A 14,959-nucleotide genomic window follows, 5' to 3' on the forward strand; every position below is an offset into this window, starting at 1 on the left:
AGTATAGACCTAGTGTTTTCCTATAGGATCCATTCCTTGTTTGTTCCTTCAGTGAGGGCTCCTCTTATTTGTAGCATATTCATAAGTGCAGCATGAAATGAATTGTTTTGCATGTTCTTTTAGTATTCTGTTTTTACAAACCCTGAAGTATTCCCCCCCACGCACCCCGATCAACTACCACTGTAAATGTGTACAAGGTGGAAGCTTCATTCATGCTAAGATTATTGTAATCTTTTTGCATATGAAAATAGTAAGTAAATGCTTATAAATGCAGAGGATAGATAAGATAAAGTGTCTTACAGAACTAACTGCTGTTGGCAAAATAGAAGAAACAGCTTTCATAAGGCTAAAAAGTTTTTAGTCATCAAAAGTCAGTACACACCTGCTTAAATGTTGACTTCACTTGAAGCTAACACTTGAACTGATTTGGATGTAATGCTAAAGCACAGTTTTGTGGCACCCTGCTCCCCTCTCCCCTCTGGCATGGTTCCAAAGATATTGAACATGTCCAATTCTCTTTTAAACTAACAATTGTTTGTTGCTTTGCCCAAATTAGGAACTGTGGTAAATTTAATGATCGTTTATCTGAACAAGCCAGGTTTGGTAACCTTGGTTTGATCTTGGTATTTTCAAACAAACCATTGTTCACTAAATTAGCACAGTTTGTCTCCATTCCAATGAAACAACAAATGTTGATTGTTGATGAATGTGATGTATTTTTATTTTTTATTTTGCAAATGTTACAACTATAAAAAAATAACAAACACAAGTATCAACAAGAAATTTAGTTTAAAATAGACACTGTGAGTGGTACCGTGCTCATGGATCTATTTTCCCAAGGAAATTCAAACCTGCATCAGTAGTTTCTTCCACAATCTGAACTGCAAGTTATCCCACACTTCACTTCACAGAAGAGTATGCATGAGCTTGTACCCAGTTTCTTCTAGAGATAAGTATACTTGAATTGCATTTTTAAAAACTTGCTATGCATGTAGTCCTTACTGTGAGTTGTTCACTCCTCCTTCACTCTTTCGCCCTCCCCGCTCTAATTGCAACCCTGGTCGTGTCCCCCAGCTTCTTTTTTTCCAGGCCCCTACATTTGTGCAAATGGGACTGAAATTTGTTAATTATTTTTTCGGCCCCAGGAATGTGCGCAATTGTCTCCCAGATTTTTACAATTAGTTTTCTTCTGCTGTTTTTCTGGAGTTGTGAAAGTGCACACTTACACTATCAAACAATATATAGCCTTACCTTGTTTATTCCCTTGTATGTTTCATCTGTCAAAGGGAACAAAATGTACTAGAAAATACAAAGTAATTGACAAAATGAGACTGCATTCACACTATTGACAGTTGAGATGTGTGTGGAGGAGGGGGAGGGGGCCAGATCATCCCCTAAACAAAGTTATCCTCACTTTTTGAAGTGTGGAACTCACCCTTGGGGTCCCCCTTCCATTGCACACCTCCCCAAGTTTCCAACATGTCATTTTAAGGGTGATCTGGTGTCCACCCCATTTTCACATCTCCCCTGTTACTGAGAATGGGAGTGACAAAAATGGGCAAAAGACAAGGCAAGGCTATATATAGTTAGACAGCTATAAATGTGCACTTTTTCAACTGTAAAAAATGGGAGAAATCAGGAAGACATTTGTGCACATTCCCAGGGCCGAAATGTTTTGTAAAAAATTTTTCGGGCCCATTTGCACAAATGTTGGGGCCAAAAAGAAAAGGGTGTTAGCAGGGTGGGTTTGATTTAAATCAATTTGATTTAAATCATGATTTAAATCACTAAGAAAACTCGTTTTAATCATGTGACTCCCCCCCCCCAAAGTGCACTCTTCATTGCTATATTTTACACAACTCAGAGTTACCAAAGACTCATTCTTGCTGGTATAATCTTAATATTTACAACCAGATGAAGGTTTCATTTTTAGAATAGCAACTTTTCAGATTAGTTTTACAGTTATATATAAAAAAATACTGATTTGGTTATACTATTAGAAACACATCGTAGATAATTATGAAATTATTACGAGGTGAACTATCTCCAGTTTAATAGGTTAATCATTCATATTTGGACAACTTTTCTGCTGTACTTTATTGGAAGGAGAAAAATAATCTTACAGAAACCTCTGGAAGAGCATGACATTGTGAATGGATTAATGGAATTCATTTACCAAAACATTTAAACAGCCTCATGCTACATAATTAAAAACTAATCCTTATTTCATGATGAATAACCTTTGGACTATAATGTATCTTAAATAAAAAACTATCTTTAGATAGATTTTCCTCAAAAAATATTTTATTTAAAAAAAAACCAATTTAAATTAAAAAAATCCGATTTAAATAAAAAAAATCTTATTTTTCTATTTATTTTTTAAAAATTCATTGATTTTTATCCACCCTGGGTGTTAGTTAGTGAGTGACTTCAGGCATTGATGCAGGGGCAATCACTGGTGAGGCAGGCTTGAGGCAGCATGGGCAGGCATGATTGCCAAGAGCAGCAGGGGGTTTGCTTCTCTGGCCAAGTGGCTCGCTTGTCGCTTCCCACAAGTCACAATGGGTTGCCGGTCCCAGGTTCAGATGACACGACAAACTATCGTGGGTAGAACAACTGGTAGAACAAGTCATAGGATGGCTTGTTGCCCATAAAGAAGCCACCCTACAAGAAGCAGTCTGGGTTCAGATGACATGACAACCCACTGTGGCTTGTTACCAATGATGAGTTGTTGTGTCGTGCGAACCCAGTCACTGTGTTATGCAAAGTATAACTTAACTAACTTACATCTTATTCATTTCAATGGGTCTAGTCTAAGTAGGACCATCATTGGACCATCAAGGAAGTAGGTGGTCTAAGTAGGACCACCAAGGAAACCTCAGAATAGTTCAACTAGAATGTAAACGTGCTTATCTAAAAGAGAGGTATAACTCTTGTTGAGATCCTATTTTTTTTAAAAAAAAAATGACTTGTATTATAAGAAACAGTAAAATTCTATGCATGTTTACTCAGAGGTAAACCCCACTGAATTCAATGGGGCTTACTTCCATTTAAGTATATGACTGCAGCCTAAGTGGTTTAACTTTTAAAACTCAGTTTGAAATATTGATATATAAATATGTAATGAAGCATGAATATGTAATGAAGCAGTGTATTTATATATGAACATCTTATACATATTTCTGTGTAGACACACACACTACTTTCCCACTCTCTAGATGGACATCTGAAACTTTTCCACAAAATGTTATGGACTGATACTGACACCTGTATGTCAGTTTATAGTTTTTTCACCATTAGAAACTTGAACATAAAGTGCTCTTGATGCAGTTAAAACTATTGTATTGAAATCCCCTGTATTACAGTTTTATTCCTTTTTACTACCTATTTTGATTATTGTTTTGTTTTTATTCTATATCCTGTTGAAATTTGAATTGCTGACCAGCAGGTGGAGACTGAATAAAACTTTCAAGTATTTATTTTGCAGCTGAATTTATTTGCAGCAATGGAAGAAATCAAGAACAACTGATAGTATGCAAATTATAACCTTACAGCCTTAAATGTGGGCAAAGAGAAGCATGACTGATTTCCTTATGGTGGCTAGTCCATAGTTTGGTTGCCGCAACCGAAAACATCCTCCGTTGTCTCCACCAACTATACATAATTTGGCATGGGATTTATAAAGAAAGCTTCAGAAACAGACTGGGAGCTTGAGCCAGGAAAAAGATTAGAAGAAGGGTATCAATGCTAATCCTACAAAAGGATTTTGTTTACTTATTGTGTAACGCATTTGTGGAGTAGCGTAAAGTACAAAGATCAGGTGCATTCTAAAACAACACAGCAGACAAAGAAATGGTCAAATATGGAATAGAAGATAACACTCTTTTTTAAAGAAATGATCAAATATGGAATAGAAGATAACACTTTTCATCTATCTTTTGTATGTTTTATATTGATTTTGCTGGTCTGTGACTGTAATAAATAAATAAATGATTGATTGATTGATTGAATAGAAGATAACATGACTCACATCGGGGCAAAAAAACCCAACTTCAAGTATAACCTGATGGGATCTGAGCTAGCAGTGACTGACCAAGAAAGAGATTTTGGGGTTGTGGTGGACAGCTCGATAACAGTGTCAACCCAATGTGTGGCTGATATAAAAAGGGCAGACTTCATGTTAGGTAGAATTAGGAAAGGAATTAAGAATAAAGCTGCTAATATTTTACTGTCCTTACACAAATCTATGGTGTGACCACACTTAGAATACTGTGTACAGTTTGGTCACTGCACCTAAAAAAAAGATATTGTAGAGGTGGAAAAAGTGCAGAAATGGGAACTAAAATGATCTAGGGACCGGAGCAATTCCCCAAAGAGGAAAGGTTACAACAGCTGGGATTGACAGCTTGGAAAAAAGGTGAGTAAGGGGAGACGTTATAGAAGTGTACAAAATTGTGCATGTTGTGGAGTATGTGGATAGGGGGACATTTCTCTCTCTCTCATAATACTAGAACCTGGGATCATCTCATGAAGCTTATATGCAGATAGGTAGGCAGATATGACAAAATTTTCAGAGAAAAATATTGGGCTAAGATTGTTTCCAATGTTAGTCCTACTTAGAGTAGACCCATTGAAATGAATGAGAGTTAAGTTAACTGACATTGGATACAGCCCTCTATACATCTATGTCTTTCACTTTGGTGGCAAGGTTCAATTTGTATCCATTATAGATAGAAAACCAAAGCAAAGTAATTTCACTTTGAAGTAAGTGGTTTCAGGAGAAAAAAGCAGGAAGTGGAGCATTGGATCCCCCTCTTCTCCTTGGGGGGTGGCACCCCATGATCTCTTTAAAGACTAGCCTTTTCCGGCAGGCCTATCCAGATCAATGTAAAATCAATTTTTTTAAAGATGTATTGATTCTGTACTAATGTTGTTCCCCGCCTCAATCCAAAGGGAGAGGCGGGTAAGAAATAAATTTATTATTATTATTATTATTATTATTATTATTATTGTTATTAATCTCTCAAGACCTGGCATGATTACACTCAGAGGAGCAAAACCTCCAGGCACACCAAAAAGTGGAGGCTCAAATAAACCCTTGAAAGTACATGGCATTGAGAGAAAATTTGATACCAGCTTTCCCTAGCGGGAAGGCACCAAACATCCATCAAAACCCTGCTAATTCTCATTAGGGTAGTAGTGCCAAATCGCAGTTGTGCACTTTGGGCAATTGCGGCTTTATGCTGCTCTTTGTTTTTGATTGAATATATTTATTACGGTCATTGACCAATATCAGCAATATATTTAACAAACAATACTCTATACTAAATATGTTACCACATTACATCTACCTACATCTAGAGAGTCAGAGTTCATAACAGTTATATCAGCAAATCCATCTAAAATCACAGGGTACACTCGGGCTAAAAAGGTACGGCATGTTATTGCAATTGCACAAAATTTAGCCACTTTATTAGTAATATAAGAAATCTTATCCGAAAGTAATAAGGGAATATAAAAATTTTCAGTTCTACCCGGATATTTATATAAAATAGGTAGAATAAGATCATTCTGAAAATCCTGATAAAAGGGAGCAGTGTAAAAGTTTTTGATTCCCACTATAGTTTAGTAGTGCTGTTATGATGCTATGCATTGCTGCACTGTAGATATCAGACAATTGGTACTACAAAATGCTGCTCTTTTTATTTTTGCTTTGCACTATTTCAGTGTTTCAGGGGTGGTTTAGAGTTTTTCTCATTGGCTATCTGTAACTGCTGGAGCAGAGCAGTGGAAATTTGGATACCTGTCAGCTGAACAGGAAGACTACACGAGATGAGGAGCGAGGAGGGCAGGAATAAACTATACTGGGTAACTTATTCGTTCAATTGTGTGTTGTGGCACAATAAGCTATTTCCATAGCTTATAAGCCACCATGGGTTAACATGATATGTGAACAGGCCACTGAGTTAAAAAAATAAAAAGAAAACTTGCTTGATTTTAAAAATCTGAGTCATTGATTTGCTTTTTTTAAAATTCACCCCAGTACAGCAGATCTATACTGAATCACAAACTGCTTTTGAAAACATTCTCAGAAGAAACACAACATAAAAACCCGCTTCGGTACACAGAATTAGGTGTACAGTTCTTTGGATTCTGGCCCCTATATTTAATTAGGATGACAGGCAAGTTCATTGAAAGAATAGTGTGTTCAGAACCATATATTTAGGGGACTAGATGATCTTGAGTACAAGTCATGAGGTCACTCCCAGAGCAAGCATAGAATTTCATAAGGTCTAAATAGCCTGTTACGATCCTTCTGCCCAAACTGCAAGTTCACAAAGAAGAAAGGGAATGCCATTGTTTATATGCCAGAAAAGCACTTAAAGTGTGTTTGAACAAACCTGATATACTTTTGGTTTTGCTGGGTCTGCCAAGAACAGATTGGCTGTATTGTAAGGTGGATCATAGCATATTAAAGAAGCTTATACGACTAAAGCAGTTTTTGTGCTAGATGGTATCAGGGTTCTCTCTACTCAGAGGACCAGTAGGGTCATAGGCCAATTTGTTTTATTACCAGTCTCTAAAGAAGGCATTTATGGTACTTGGGTCATATATAAAGCATTTAAACTATTTTATGCTATATCTTAAAATTATGTATTTCAAACCTTATTGCACTTTGCTCAGTTCACAGATAGCGTGAAACCATGGTTTAGGGTTACAAGAATGAACTTGGAAAGAGCCTTGGGCTTCCACTCTCTCTGCTCCCTTTGTGCACTATATGAAACTGTTGGAGAATGTAGACTGATGTAGATGACACCCAGGTGTATCACTCTTTTTAATCAAATCCAGGTGAGACAGTGGCTGTTCTGAATAAGTGCCTGGATGCAGTAACGGATTGGCCAGTAAACTGAGTCTCAATCCAAATAAGACAGAGTTGCTGTTAGCAGGAGATTTGTTTGTCTGGCTGAATAATGCTTGAACTGGGCTGGAAGGGATCATTCCCTCTAAAGGATCAGGTTTGCAGTTGTGGGGGTACTCTTAGATCCAGCACTTTCAGTGGTGGTAAAAGTGCTTGTTAAAAGGTTAGGCTGATATAACAATGGTAACTCTATATGGATAGAGAGAGCCTTGCTACATTTATCTAGTTGTGCTAACCACCCGTTTGGATTACTCCATTGTGTTTGCAAATTATCCAGTAACTTCATTTGGTCCAAAATTTAGCAGTGAGATTATTACCTGGGACTGGCCTATAAAACCATATTATGGAAGTACTCCATGAGCATGCCAGAGCATGGATCTGCACTGGCTACCAATTCATTTCAGGGCAAATTAAAAATGTTGGTTTTAACATTTAAAGGCCTAAAGTTGGGGCCAAGCTACTTGATACATACCTTCCTGTGATATATATACCTACACAGAATTTAAGAACATCTTCAGAGGCCCTTCCCCAGGTGCCCCTGCCTAATGAATACTACTACTACTACTACTACTAATAATAATAATAATGTACAACAATGCAATATAAATCAAATACATTAAACTTATTAAAAGAGCATATAGAACCAATACAATATTAAAATAACAATCAGGATATCTTAAAATTCTTAGGTTTAAAATTCATCTGGGTAGGCCTGCTGGAAGAGACTAGACTTTATAGCTGTTGTAAACTCAGAGAGAGAGAGTTAAGCTGATGAATCTCCTCTGGCATGCCATTCCACAGTCTTGGGGGGTCAGAAGAAAAGGCCCTCTGGGTAACAGTTGTCAGCCTACTTTTGGCTGAGTGGAGTAAATTCTCCCCAGAGGACCTGAGTGTGCAGGGTGAATTGTACGGGAGAAGGCAATCCCACAGGTAACCTGGACCCAAACATATAGGGCTTTAAAGGTAATAACCAACATTTTGTACTTCGCCCAGAAACTAATTGGCAGCCAGTGGAGTGATTTTAACGTTTGTGTAATATGGTCACCCATAGGTGTGTCGGTGACCAACCTGGCTGCCGTATTTTGAACTAGTTGAAGTTTCCAAACTTGTACAATGGTAGCTCTGTGTACAGCACATTGCAGAAGTCAAGCCTCGAGGTTACCAGTGTGTACACTACCGTCTTTAGGTCGTCCAACTCGAGAAAGGGGCACAGCTGGCATAACAGCCAAAGCTGATAGTAGGCACTCCTAGTGGCCATCACATCTATCTGGGCTGTCGTTTGGAGCGACAGATCCAGAAGCACACCCAAGCTGTAAACACAGTCTTTCAGGGGGAGTGTAACTGGTTGACACACCAGTACAATGCAGTACAATGGGTGTTCACTAGTAAGAGGGCCTCTTTGGGGGTGGTGCCCAGATTGTGGAACACTCTCCACAGAAAGGCTAATCTGTGTCCACATGTTACCGATTTACTAGTTCCTCTGTGTCTTCAAAGTGATAGAGAGCCACTTATGGATTCCCAGTGCTTCCCAGAAGCCTCCGCATGTGTGAGTGATGTTGGCTGTGAGGCAGCCGCCTGACTCAGAAGTCAGCCTAGGAACTCTAGGAACACTGTGTTGGGTGGTGGGTGGAGCTGGAGACAGGAGCATTGGCTTTAAACTTTGTGAAAGCCAGGCATTGGGAGGTCAAGTGCAGACTGAATGTAGCAATCCCAGTTTGAGGCTACGTTATCATGCTTCCCAACTCTCAATTACTCAGATATCCAGTGGGTACAAATGAAAAATGTACAAATAGTTCCATTGTTACGGGGAAGGGTTTTCCTTCCTGTTAGGCCATTAAACATGGCACACATAACCAATCCATTCAACCAGGCCACCTTTTCAGTTTAGAAGCAATGGATCACCTGACATTTTTTCAGCAAGACAAATATGGACAATACAGGGAATGGGAAGCCAGAGAACTTTATACACAGAGAGATCTTCTTGACAAAGTGCAACCAATTTCAACTGCAAAAGTGAATGGTCTATTTGTTCAGACAACATGCTAAACCATGGTTAGGCTGCTAACCTTTTTGTTTTAAATCGTTAGTGTGTGTGTTTAAACTGTGCTTATGTAGCCACCATGGTTAGGAATGGTTCACACGACACACTAAGTTATGATTTGCATGACACTCTAAGCCATATTATTTAGCTCAAAGTCCTTAACTGAAAATGCTTAACTACAGTGGCTTATTGTGTCGTCTGAACAGGGTCAACGTCAGCTGGACTGAACTTTTGGACCAAATTGACTTCTAAGACTATCTCTGCCAATTTGAAAGAGTTGACAATTACAACAATATACAGATGGCACTTCACTCTAACCAGACTTCATTGGATGAATCCTTCCCTGTCTCCAGCAGGGATGTAGTAAAATGTGGGGACTCTGGTCCATATGTGGGGGGGACTGTCTCCAGGTTCAGCACTTCTGGTCTGGAGTATTTAGGGGTGATTTCAGATACTGTTGGTTGCATCATTGTGCCAGAACCCCTCTTAGCACTGCTATGTTTAACTTATAATGTAAGAGACAATTTGCGATACTGTGAGGTGGTCCTGTTTTTGTTGCTAGCAGCACACCTAGAAATAGTACAACTCTGGAAAACAGGTGCCGATTGCACAATGCAGGACTGGTTCACCAATATCTGGAAAACTGCACTTTCAGAATGACTAATCAACCATAGCAGAGTTCTGAGGGGGTGGCTAAACATAACCACTTCATTGCTTTTGTCAACAAGGGGATGGTGGCCAAACATATTCACTTCATTGCATTTGCCAACAAAGGGATGGTGGCCCATAAGCCTCTGATACCCCATAGTTTGTAGTTGGGTTAACTCTTGATTGTTCAACCCCTAAACAACTCAGAGTTCCCGGTTTGGATGTTAAGATAACAACCCAGGAGCAAGGCGTTCCTGGATTATTTTGGAAAGCAGAAATGCTGAGTGGGTGGGAGGCAGTATGCTTTCTCACTCCCACATGGCCACACCAATTTCTAGGTTGTTTAATCCAGGAATTGTGTGTTATGTGCAAACTACGTCAATGTGGATTACTTCTGAGCAGATATGTATAGGTTCAAACCGTTAGCCACTAATCCTGTATAACCAACCACATTTATTGGGCATGGTTCAAAATGTTTATCTGCACTGCTTTTCTTTGTAACTGTACTTGGTCACTTTTGATTCAAGCAATTATTACTCATGCACATATCTCGTTTTTTCAGTCATTCCACTGCGTCCAGCCAAAGTCACTGACTGCAAGGTCAGTTTTAATGAAGTAATTTCATCTTGCTAAATACTTTGGAGCAGAGTTGCATTCCAGATTTCTTTAATGGGGTAAAAGTAATGTTGGAGGAAGAAGCAAAGGAAGAGAGTGTTATAAAGGTGGAATTATGTTGTTCTTGTGACCTCTGACTCATGGGCTGGTGAAGGAGTTTGTTCTTACCTTGGCTTAAAACAGAAGATCCTGAACTTACACTATTCTGTGTTGGGCGCAGTAACATTTCCCTTCTGACCTGCACAAATTTGTTCCATTATGGGTCATGTGTGAGGGGGTGTTACTGTACAATGCTACTAATGGCTATACATTTTTCCTATATTGTGGGATTTTTTCTTTGGAAGTATTCCTGTATTTTTTGTTTTGTAGGATTTGGGAACTTGGGTATTGGGGATGCCTCCCCTCACCCCTATTTCCTATAACCATGATCCTCTTTGGAGAATTATAGTAGTAATGGAATTCATATTTGGGTTTTGTAAATAATTACTAATTAAAATAACCCAATGAATGTCAAGTGTTATGTTTCTTGAGAAGACTATGCTTTGCAGGAATTCATGTGATACTATAATTACATCTCTACTGATGTTTTCAGTTTTTAAAATACTTTATATTATTTACAGTAATGTAAATATCAGCAAACATGCAAGGTCCAGAAACATTTCAGCAAGTGATATGACCCAGATTTTCTTTTTCTGTGTGGTTTTTACAAGCTTCTTGTTTATTTTTTTAAATCTAGACAGTTGGAAAAAAGGTTTTGCAGGAACTGAAGAGGTGAGGCTGCACCATGTGAAATTCAGCAAAGGGATTAAGATTTGGCACTGCACAATAGTTTCTCTACAGGCTCTTAGGCATAGCCTCTTGAGACGAGAACAGACTGTCATCCTGTGTAGCTGAATACAGTTGGCTTGTTTTGGCTTCTTGGCATGTGTGTGTGTGTTCCTGCATTCCATGTTGTAATGTAGCTTTTGGTTCAAGTTGATGTGATCTGGATAAGCAGGCTGTGGACACTTAAGTGGAAAAGGTACGTCTCATTCATTGTAATAGAAGATTTTATTTAAACTCTTGTTTAATTAACAAAATGCTATGTTGAATAGAATGTTCTTGAGAGACCTTTTGCAGTTAAAAGCAGGACGATTTTCTCACTGAAACATGCTTTGTGTGTTTCTAAGTCAAGATTTATTAATACATGCAAAAGTGAAAAACTGGTCTCCCTTAAATAAGATTCTTCCTTTTTAAGTAACTGTTACTTTCTGTACACAAAAATGCTTGTGCATTTCCTACTTGATTACTAATTCTAAAATCTAGTGTTTTATCACAACTTTAATGACATTTGTTGTCAAGGTAAATATGTTTGCTAAAAGGCTCTGGTTACTAGTTGTCATTCTGGCTGTATAACTATAGTCCAATTGTGGAATTCACCTTGTTTTAGAATACTTTTAATGAGCAATGGTTTCATAATGTTAGGAATTCAGAAAACCAATCTACTCATTAAAAATGTAATATTAAGTAAACTACGTGTAATAATAGACTTGTGTTTGCTTGGAGAAGGGAATATATTTTTGTCTGTGTGCCGTAGAAGATAAATGATTTGGGGATTTTATCCTGCAGTTGTGTTGAAACATTTTTATAGAATCAAGATTAGACTGCTTTTGAAAGTATTTGTTTATGTTTACATGATATAACATTTGTATGTTATGTATAAAATGAGATAGTCGTAAAGATGATTTACTTTTAGTTGCAGAGTGTCATTAAAATGGTTTAATTTAATTGATATTTTAAAATGGTTATGTCAGTGTACTTTGCTGGATATTTCAAAATGTTCTGTATTTTAGGAATTTAAGTAATCAAATCGACTCAACTAACATCGTAACTGAGTTGTGATAAAACCGAACTGCTTACTATCTTAAACATTATTGAGCTTCTTAAAGAACACAGAATAAAACAAGTTGTCACAGATACAAGTAGAGAATTCTTAATCTCTCACATATCTTTCAGTTTTGAATGACAGTCTTACTAAATCCTCTCATTTCAGATATATTGGAAAATCAAGTTTTTATAGCTTTCAGAATATAATTGGAACGTTCTGCATTACTTTTGTTCCATCCGTATTCCCTGCTACAAAGCATGCGTGCAGTTGTATCTCTATGAAAGTATTCTATTTCCATATTTATTTCAACTATTTTATACATGGAGGGGTGCGTTGGTTGGTGCTGTACTATTTTTTCGCTGCTGTATTGTAAAAGACTGCCAGAATCTAGAACTTGACTTGTATTAATGATGCACGTGAGAAGAGGCAGTTTCTGTTGCAATGGTCTTACAGACTGCAAGCTGCAATATAAGTGAAGGATATGTAAAATTAAGGACAAATATCATCTTAAAGAATCAGTAGAATGAATGATGCACACTGATTAAAGACATTTTCATATCACATTTAACTACCACTGCATTGCTGACAATTTTATGTGGCTCATAAAAAGAGGAGGAGGAAAGAATCTTAAAGAAGTAGATAGATATAGGATTGCATGCAGATTGGACCTAATATATAGCATGGGAGTCTCCAAGCATCTGTCTTTGTGGTGGTTTTGTTCCTCAGTTTGCTTGGCTTTTATAGCAGCAGATTGAATGAGTTCCAGTCTCCACACTAAGAGGTGGGTTTCTCTAAGGGCTAGTGGATCTCCACCAGCATTCCTCAGCTCCAGTACTTTGGATGATATTAATCTTTACCTGTGAAGAGGACGGAGCATAGTTGTGCTGGAGTGCTGGGCATAAGCTATTACCTTAGTAAGAGAAGGAAAGACAGAGATACTGGATGAGTGTCAGCGCCCATCACTAATGTACAATTTCCCTTTCCTCTCTGTGAATGGTAGTTTTATACTTAAGTCAGTTTTATGCACTCGATTCAACAGTCTTCTCCAACAATCATATCTAAGGCTTAATTCCTGCTGAGGTGATAAACCTGTACTACTTGAGAATGCAGCTATAGCTCACATGATTAAATGCTCTTCTATGCAACACTTATCTGCACACTGAAAACATTAGGGAAGGAGTTCAAGCCAAGCATTGCCCTTGACATACTAGTTTTCTTGTGTACAGTTTTCTGTTGGTGTGGAGGAGGATTCAATGATGGGAGCCCTCAGACACAGGTTTACTGTGTCAGTGAGAACTATAGTTTAGAGTGCTTGAAAGGTAAGGCAATCATCTCTCTCTCTCTCTCTCTCTCTCTCTCTCTCTCTCTCTCTCTGTGTGTGTGTGTGTGTTCAGCTAGACTATAAGTTTTCCAAACTGATAGTTTTGATCTTGCAGCATCCTGAAATCCACAAAAGTTGCTTGAAATGTTGAATTTTCTCAGTAGTTTGTTGATTGAAACATGGAATGTTGCCTCTAATTGGAAGTTCAAGATTAGCAAATGATTTATTTTTGACCATAATATTTGTCTACGAACATGCAAGGAATTCAGGGCCTCTAGGACATGTGGAAATTTGTGGTTCTGCTAGGAGTATGGTAAAAGAAAGTAGAATAGTGGAAGATCATTTTCAGTATTGAAAAAGGGATGTGGGGATCCAGAACTGATACTAGAAGCAGTGATATGTCCAGCATGAGAACATGATAAGGAACCCTCATGAGGCTCAGTAAAGGAAAGATAAATGGTCATGTTTGTTTGGAAAAGTGAATGTGAGGGAAATAGTGAGAAATGCTAACACTAATGGAACAGGTAAAGCACTCTGCAGGTAATGGGTGATGGCGGTGTATATTGCATACCTTGTTGTGCTCCTCACTCTCCAATGCACAGGAAAATAATGTTGTCCTGTCCACTGTGGTTGTGTGGAAAGGAATACAAGATAAGTTTTATTTGGGACTATTATATAGGCTGTCATTCTCATATGAAGCAGGGTATCAAACTCAAATAGATGAAGGGGCCAAACTGTACAACCCAGCAAAGGCTTCTAAATTCCTTGTGCCACCCTTCCACATCTTGCTTGTGAATATTGTTTTAGCAGCAGCACCTCTTAAGGCCATGGCTTGACTAGGCCTATATCCCGGGATCGTCCCGGGATCATCCCTGTGCTTGCAAATGACACACAGGGGATCCCAGGGGCAGGCAGGGACAACCCCTCCATTTGCCTGGGAAAATCCTTAGGTCTAGCTAAGGCCTAAATCTACCAATCAGCTCCAAGTAACTCCCATCTCTCATCTTCTAAGCCCCTTTCATATATGCTATGGTTTCCACTCTCATATTAAAGCAGCTTCAATTGCCTGTCCCACTAATTTAATAAAATAGGAAATGTTGATATTGTGATATTCAATAACAATACTTGGTAGGTTACCCCCCCCCCTTGCCCTACTAAGGGTAATGGCTCCCTAGCTGTGCAGATGATTTAGGATTATTTTTGTGGGGGTAGGTTGCTGCTGTGAGCTGTAGTTGTAGAGCTCAGTAGTCTCCTGGATCTTATGTTTGCTCACCCTGATACAAAATAAATTTGAAAGCAGTCTATCAGTTTTGATCAAGAAATTACTTCTAAAAAAGACTGTATAAATCCTTTCTCCTATATCTCATTAAAGTTCAACTAAATCACAATGTTTTTGAGGAGTTGTCATAGTAGTGGCACACATAATATCATTACAGTTTATAACTATGAATTCTTGCAAGCAAGTTGTAATATATACAGAGTTTCAGTTGAAACTTACACATGTAGAGCAAAATAAATCTCATGGATGTCTCAACTGCACTTCCTGGC

General features: G+C 38.2%; 1 protein-coding gene across 5 annotated transcripts in view; it reads left to right on the forward strand.

Moving 5' to 3' along the window:
- PLCE1 (phospholipase C epsilon 1) overlaps positions 1–14,959 on the forward strand; it is a 140,806-nt gene that overhangs the window by 19,149 nt on the left and 106,698 nt on the right. Inside the window, exon 1 of one of the 5 annotated variants that reach the window (XM_063132892.1) lies at positions 10,981–11,244. The exons of the other annotated variants lie outside the window; for them this stretch is intronic. The gene's annotated coding sequence lies outside the window, so the exon portion shown is untranslated. Of the gene's footprint in view, positions 1–10,980; positions 11,245–14,959 lie in introns of those variants that run through there. 5 annotated transcript variants of the gene reach the window in all.

Source organism: Elgaria multicarinata, chromosome 8 (genome assembly GCF_023053635.1).
Source record: "Elgaria multicarinata webbii isolate HBS135686 ecotype San Diego chromosome 8, rElgMul1.1.pri, whole genome shotgun sequence".
Classification (NCBI taxonomy): domain Eukaryota; kingdom Metazoa; phylum Chordata; class Lepidosauria; order Squamata; family Anguidae; genus Elgaria; species Elgaria multicarinata.